The sequence below is a fragment of the Trichosurus vulpecula genome, chromosome 9 (genome assembly GCF_011100635.1).
Source record: "Trichosurus vulpecula isolate mTriVul1 chromosome 9, mTriVul1.pri, whole genome shotgun sequence".
Lineage (NCBI taxonomy): Eukaryota > Metazoa > Chordata > Mammalia > Diprotodontia > Phalangeridae > Trichosurus > Trichosurus vulpecula.
Window position 1 is genome coordinate 185,655,966 of NC_050581.1, and position 6,000 is coordinate 185,661,965.

Consider the following 6,000-nt stretch of genomic DNA (forward strand, 5'->3'; position numbering starts at 1 on the left):
AATGCTTTATTGCTTTGGTGCCCTTTGTTCCAAAATTCCATTTTCTCTTTGTGCTAGAAGTATTGGTGGTGGCGGGAACAGCATCCAGGAGGAAGGACAGCAGGCACTCTAGCCACTGAGCCACCCAGCCACCCCAGACGGAGCCTTAAAAGTCATCTAGTTCAACCCATTCATTTTACACATGAGTGAACTGAGGCAAGAGTGGTAAAACAACTTGCCCACATCGCAAATTAGTAATTAGAAGAACCAAGATTTGAACGCAGGGCTTTTGACTCTAAATCCATCAATCTTGCTGTTGTATCATGTTGCCCATCAAGGGATGATTTTTGAAAAGGTAAAGATGGTCTGCCAGAAGATTAATAATGAGGAGCTAAGAAATCAAGTAAGGCAGTGACGAAAAAATACCCCAAAAGGCAAAGAATGTCTATAGCTACAAAACAGAAGGTGAGAGATTGGAAGAAGCCAGGCATCATCGGTCCTTCACGGCCTTGGTGGGTCCACTATGACATTAACATGGATTCACTTGACCCTGATGCCCCATTAAGCCATCATCTCCCTTTCCAAGCTAAGTTCTTAGAAAGGTGGTGTCTGTCCTGCTTGCCTCCATTTCTTAGCCTCCCATTCTTCTCTTAATCCCTAAATTACCTTATAGTCTGGCTTAAAGGTTACCACTAATTTCTTAAGGCTCAACCCAAAGGCCTTTTCTTTGATCTTTGGGCCCCCTTCATCACTGTCACCCAACCTCATTCCAACTGGACACTCTCCTGGCTTCTGGAGCAACATTCTCATTTCTCCTCCTCCCTGTTTAAATGCTCTTACTTGGTTTCTTTCTACTCTTGCCTTCACCCTCCACACACATACTCAACAGTCCTCAAAGGCTCCCTACTGCCTAAAGACTAACCTGCTGAAGCCTGTGGACCCGTTTTCTGAATGATGGTTTTTAAAGTTCTCAACAACAATCTGGCTCCCATCTGCCTTTCTAATCTTATCTCATATCACTCCCCTGTCCAACTGGCCTGCTAGCTGATCTCTGATCTTAACATCCCATCTCCTGCCTCCAGGCCTTTGCACATACCTGGAATGCTCTCCCTTTTTACCTTAGAATCTCTTCAAAGTACAGTTCGTATGACAATTCCCAGCTGAAGTCTTTCTTTTTCTGCCCAAGGCTGCCTCTCTCTTGCAATTACTTCAGCTAACTTTGTATTTACCTAATTGTGTATGCATGGTATCCCTCCACCTTCCCTCCATTTACCTCCTTCGAGGCAGGGACCATGTTTTATTTTGGACATCTATCCTCAGCACCTAGCATAGCTTAATCAATACTTATTTAATTAAATTGAAAAGACTTAGGGGGAGAACATGGTTACTACTTTAGGCTATCTCACACGAAGCCATGTGGAAAAGGGATCGGATTTATTCCATCTGACCCCAAAGGGCAAACAATAAGCATTTATTTCTCTTTATTCCCCCTCCCCCAACCTTCTCCAGTATCATTGAGTCATTCAGGTTTACAACATCAGTGCTACTCTTGACTCCTTCCTAGCTCTCCTCCACATATCCAGAGGTTGTGAAATCTTATCATCTTGCCTCCACAACATCCCTCAAATATGTCCTCTGCAATCTGCGGGCCATCATCATCTCTATAGTCTATTAAATTGGCTTCCTAATGGTCTCCCTGCCTCAGGTCTCTCCCCACTCCTATCCTTCTCCTAGTGATTTTCCTCAAGTGCAGGTCTGCCCACGTCACTTCCCTGCTGAAGTAACTTCCTTTTATGGCTAGGATCTACCATGCAATCCTCTATTTGGCTTTTAAAGCACTTCTTATCTTACTCCACGTCTCTACCTTTCATGCACTTTGACCCCACTGTAATGACCTTCTTTCGTTCCTCACACAGGATATTACATCATCTCCCATCACCACACCTTTGCAGTTCTCAGTGCCTGGAACATATTACCTTCTCACTTTCTCCTTTTAGGAGCCCTAGTTAAGAGTGTTCCCCAAGCCTGTCCTGACTTAGCACTTGGCACACATTCTCAGATAAAAGATTCAAAAAGAAAGACCATTAGGATTGTTTATACTTGGATGCTATCCTTCCACAAGCCTTCAACACTGTTACTACTGGGTGGGTTGTTAATAAAGAAATTAGTGTTGATACTTGGAGGTTTCACCCATCAGCAATAGCAAAAATGATGAATTATGGAAGTAGGTGATGTTGGAGAGGTTGTGGAAAGGCAGGCACAATAATAAAATGTTGGTGGAACTTTGAAGTGGGAGAATTCTTTTGGAAAAAGTAATTTGGGATTACTCAAGAAAAGTCCCTAAAATGCTAATGTTCTTTGGCTACTCACTGCAGGGCACATATCATGAGGAGGTCAAAGATAGAAAGAATGGTTCTTTCCAAGAAATGGGGCAAAGTGTGCATAGCAGCCCTTTTTGTATTCGCAAATAAATTGGAAAAGATGGGTGCCATTGATTGGGAAGTGGTTAAATGAATAAGAGTACATAAAAAATGCTGACTATGAGGAATTCAGAGACACACGGGAAGATTTCCATGGAATGATGCTGAACCAGGAGAACAATAGAAAAGATGATTAGACTGAAGTAAGTACCTACGAGGTGGCTAAACGCTAATTAACTGCGATAATGACCAATGAAAACCTGTAGAACAAGTAAGGAAACACACAATGGAAGCAAAATAAAATGTGAAAAGAGCAGCAGCTCTGGGCTGAGTGTGTAGGTTCAAATCCTGCCTCAGACACTTGCTATGCGTAGGACCTTGGTTGAGCAAGCCCCTTAATTTTCCTGGCCTCAGTTTCCTCATTTGGAAAAACAAAGCATTGGACTAGATGGCCTCTGAGGTCTCCTCCAGTTCTAAGTAAAGAATCTGTGTTGAGCTCCCTCTTGTTAGGAGGTTGAGAACTACAGGTAATATAATAGAAATGATATATAATAATGCTACATGATAATAACAGTGCTATATATAGTTGGCATCTACATAATGCTTTAAGGGTTGCAGAGTGTTTTACATGGGTTACCTCATTCAATGCTGACAACAACTCTGGGAGGCAGGTGCTATTATCATCCTCATTTTCCAGGTGAGGAAACTGAGGCTGATCGGGGTTAAGAGACTGGTCTAGGGCCACACAGCCAGTAAATATCTGAAGCAAGATTCAAACTGGGGTCTTCCTAACTCCCAGGCTAGCACTCCACCCACTGAGCCACCCAGGTGCTTCACAATGGAATAGAACCCTTGCAGCAATCCACTGTAGTCAGTCAACCCATTAGTCAGTTTCTCTTCTCTTTTTCAAGAAGGGGTGGTGTTTATCAGGAAATGACCATAATGTAAAGACAAAAGACAAAGACATCAAAGAAATTTTTTAAAGAAATATTTGGTTTTTTCTTCTCTGTGTTTTCAACCCCCAACACTAACAAATGGGTCTTTTGATCCCCAGGACCTCACAAGGCCAGCCAAGTTGAACAACTTGACCTTTCTGGCACTTTGTTGTAGGTAGAAACAATACACAGAGCCAGGTAGGAGACATCAAGTCCTGTGCAAGGAATTTTGTCTTTATAGTTCTGGACGGTCCCCTCGAAGTTTCCTGTTTACAAATTCTGACTCTGACCAGGTTCCAAGTTTCTTGAAATTTCTTATCTTCTTCTAGTATCTTCTCCAAGTAGCCTTACTGCTGGGCCCATAGGCACCACTCCACTCAAGAAATGTTCTTCCTCATCCCACATAGTCGCCAAAGCTTCCTGTTTGTACCTTCACAACATCATCTTGCATCTGATCCCTTCTCTCCACCCATCAAGCTAATATCTTAATTCCAGGCCTCATTACCTCTCACTTGGATTCTTGTTAATAGTTTCTTAATTGCCCTTCAAGCCTCAACCTACTCCAAACCTTCCTACACACTGCTGTCAAGATAATTTTCCTCAGTCAAAGACCTGACCATATAACTCTTCCTCACCTACAGCCTCTAGCATCAAATACAAACTCCTGCTTAGTCCTTCACAAACTGGTCCCAATCTATCTCTCCAACCCCGTTGGACAGTACTTGTTCCTCTCACATTCTGTGACTGGGCCCAAGTGGCCTTTCTTTCTGTTCCTCTGATATGATCCTCCATCTGAAGACTCTGTGCTTTTGTCCCCATCATTCCCCACACCTGGAATAAATGATAAATACCAAGAGACCGACTGACTGGATGCACCTTAGAGATTCCGTCTCTTCCTTTAAGATGCAGCATTTTCTATGTGAAGCATTCCCTGAGTGCCCCCATTGCTGGTCTCCTCCATACTTGACTGCCTTGTATTTAACTGCTCTGTAGAGATGTGTATTTATTAACTTCCTATATATGCCATACAGATTTGTGTATGGACATCTTGTTCCCACCATTAGAACGTAAACTCCTGGAGAGCAGGGATCGTTCCATTATTTCTACTCCAGTCCTCAGAGCTTAGCCCAGTGGAAGGCACACAGAAGAAACTAACTAAACATTTGTTGCTTGAATGACTACTAGTGGTGGTGGAGTGTACCAAACCGTGGTCTTTATGAACGCCATAATGTGGGAAAAGGTGGGTGAAAAATCCATCTGGAATCCCTTTAACAAATATATCCAACGGCGAGGTTTCTAAAAGCCTCTGAATAGCATTTTTCTGACCCATGTTATACCACCTGCCTTTAGCTTTTGTCAAGGGGTGGATTCTGTACTAATATTCAATACTTCATTTGATGACCAGGAAGATTCTTCAGCCAATTTGCAGTGAAGCATACTCCGAATAAACTCCCTGGTGCTGAAGGCAGAGGACCTGGGTTCAAATCCTGTTAAGCCCTGAACTTCTCAGGGACCCTGATCAGTTTCCCCAACTGTGAAATGAGGGCACAGGACCAAGTCTAAATCTAAAATACTGTGATACTACGAAGGGTCTGCGTGACCTTGGACAAATCACCTCCCCTTTCCCTGAGCCTCAGTGTCCTAAGCTGTAAAACGAGCAGGTTGGACTGAATGACCTCTAGGGTTCCTTCTTGCAGCTCTAAACCCTAGGCGCAGGTGCCGCGGGGATGAGCTCCAGGCTGGAGCTGCCTCTGCCTCTGCCTCAGTCCTCCCGGCTTCCTGCCTGCTCCAGTGCCAAACTCCACCGTCGGCTGCCCGAGCCGAGTGGCAGGCACCAAGGAAGCCCATCGAGCGGGGTGACCCTCGCAGATACGGAGGAGCTGCAGGTGCCAAGCAGCACGGAGTGGGGGTGGGGGCGGGAGGGCAGATCTTTGAAAAGCCCAGGGCTGAAGGCCTCCCTTCAGCAGCATCCTTGAGTTCGGCTGAGCTGGGCAGCCAAGTTCGAGCGATGCCACAGCGCGGGCTGGGCACGGACTGGAAAGGACCCACCCCGCCTCCGCACCCCGCAGGGCCTCGGTCCGTGGGACGGAGAGGGACGCCCTGGCTGGGCAGCAGCAGCCCCCGCATCCGACGCGACAGGAGGCGAATAGGAGAGGGGACCCCCCCGACCCCCCTGCCCCCCTACAGGGACAGGGGTCATCTCCTGTGCCGCCCCCACCTCTCCCCAGGTGCAAGGCCAATGGCGCCCCTCTCCCGGCCGGGCTCCCGCTCACCTCCTGCCGCCTCTGCCCGCCTCCCAAGGGTCGCCCCCGATTGCAGCACTCCCCCTCGGCCGACCTCCCCGGCTTGCTCTCCGGATCGCAGTTCTGCTTGCACCTTAAAGGCGCCGCGGAAGCCGGCAGATTGCGTCCGCCGACAGAAAGGTGGTGGCAGCGCTCCCTCCCTGCCTGGACCCCTCCCGCCCGGCTCAGGCTCCGCCCCCGGCTCCGCCCCGGGCTCTGCCGGCCTCGGCTCTGGCCCCGGCACCCGCGTCTGGGCAGAACAGAGCGAGGGCCGCCGCCAGCGCCTCTCTGGGCCTCGGTTTCCCCACCCGCAAGATAGATAGCGAAGGGCAGGTAGCGCAAAATGAGAGGAGCCGGGAAACGGACGCCTTTGTGGCTGGGTAC

At 47.5% G+C, this 6,000-nt stretch overlaps 1 protein-coding gene across 2 annotated transcripts in view; it reads right to left on the bottom strand.

The window, feature by feature from the left end:
- ABHD6 (abhydrolase domain containing 6, acylglycerol lipase) overlaps positions 1-5,779 on the bottom strand; it is a 43,299-nt gene extending 37,520 nt beyond the window's left edge. Inside the window, exon 1 of one of the 2 annotated variants that reach the window (XM_036739400.1) lies at positions 5,608-5,779. The gene's annotated coding sequence lies outside the window, so the exon portion shown is untranslated. The remainder of the gene's footprint in view (positions 1-5,607) is intronic. The other variant, XM_036739402.1, reaches the window with a different exon arrangement.
- Between the last annotated feature and the right edge of the window lie 221 nt (positions 5,780-6,000).